Raw genomic sequence first — 1,734 nt, 5'->3', positions numbered from 1 at the left:
TTCTTTTGAATTCCTTAACAGGGAGTTCCAATGCTGCGTCTTCCTCAGGGATGTGTTTTGGGTCTGTATCCTGGTCCCTTGTTTCTCCTGCTTTATCTTGCTTCTTTGTGTGGACTGTGATGCTCTGTTGTCTCCGAGGCATTGTGACGTTTTTGTGTTTCTATTTAATTGGTGACTATATGTTGGAGTGACTTGCCCACAATTTTTGTTTTGTTTTGTCTGTTATCTATACAGGTAGGGTAATGTGCTGTGCTTCTCTATTCACTAGTTGACAGTACTTATATACTCACCACCTGTCTCCTTTCCTCTGTCAGCCTCTTGTATGTCCTTGCCTACCCTGGCAAACAGAGCCTGTTCTTAGGTCCCTGGAATCCAAGTAAGAATGCTATCACTTTAAAATCCAAAATGGTTGCCACTTGTAAACATTCAAAATGGCTGTGCCCTCGTTCACTTTAAATATCCAAAATGGCCACCACTTGTAAACATTCAAGATGGCTGCGCCCTCGGTCACTTTAAATATCCAAAATGGCCGCTGCTTGTAAACATTCAAAATGGCTGCACCATCGGTCACTTTAAATATCCAAAATGGTTGCCACATGTAATAATCAAAATAGCTGTGCCCTCCGGACAGCAGAAAGTTCACAGCTCAGGTTGTTTCCCTCCTTGCTGTTTCCCGTCCTAGTCATAGGCCACCAGAGCAATTGTCCCTGCAGTGCTTGGTGAACGGGGCTGATCTTTAGGTCAATTCTCAGGTCCCAACACCACTTGGAAATATTCAGGCTCTTGGTCTCGTCAGAGTAATTGACAATCCACAGCTCCGACTGTCTCTGTACTCACTGCTTTCGTTCAGGTTTTTCCACTAGTTGGTGCCTAGTCCACTTCTGTATATTTCCCTTCAAAGCTCAGGGGTCCAGGATTATCTTCCGTATCTCTATCAATTGGTTTTTCTTTTCTTTGTTGAAGAGGGTCTGTGTCACTTGTCTGTCTATTCCTCCATCTTACCGGAAGTCCTCTCCCCGCCTTGTTTTGGCTGAAAATAATGAGCTTTTCCATCACTTCTTTCCACAGATGTAGTTGATCTGATTCCTGTGCATCCTATCTGGTGAGGGCCACGTGTATAGCCACTATTTTATTTAGTTTAAAAAAGGTATTTGCAGTGAATAAGTCTAGTAATTGATGTATACCCTGTGAGATGTTACAACAAACAGATGCCATGCTGGAGGCACTTACTAGTCTATGCCAAGAAATTTGGAAGACAGCTACCTGGTCAACTGACTAGACATATTTATACCCATTCCAATGAAAAGTGATCCAACAGAATGTGGAAATTATAGAACAATATCATTAATATCACAAAAACCAAAAACCAAACTCACTGCCGTCAAGTCGGATCCAACTCATAATGACCCCTCCTTGGGTTTCCAAGGCAGTATCACTATGGAAGTAGATTGCCCAATCTTCCTTCTGAGGAGTGGCTATTGGGTTTGAACCGCCAGCCTTCTGGTTAGCAGTCAAATGCCTTAGGCACTACATCACCAGAGCACACAACTAAAAGTTTGCTGAAGATAATTCATAAACAGTTGCAGCAGTTTATTGACAGGGAAATTCAGAAATGCAAGCTGGATTCAGAAGGGGACAAGGAGTAAGGGATATCATTGCTGATATCAGATGGATCTTGCTTGAAAGAAAAAAATACCAGAAAGATGTTTACTTGTGTTTTATTGACTTATACAA

Source organism: Orycteropus afer, unplaced genomic scaffold (genome assembly GCF_000298275.1).
Source record: "Orycteropus afer afer isolate SDZICR_OR568_19922 unplaced genomic scaffold, OryAfe1.0 scaffold00104, whole genome shotgun sequence".
Lineage (NCBI taxonomy): Eukaryota > Metazoa > Chordata > Mammalia > Tubulidentata > Orycteropodidae > Orycteropus > Orycteropus afer.
Note: the sequence above shows the minus strand (reverse complement) of the source record.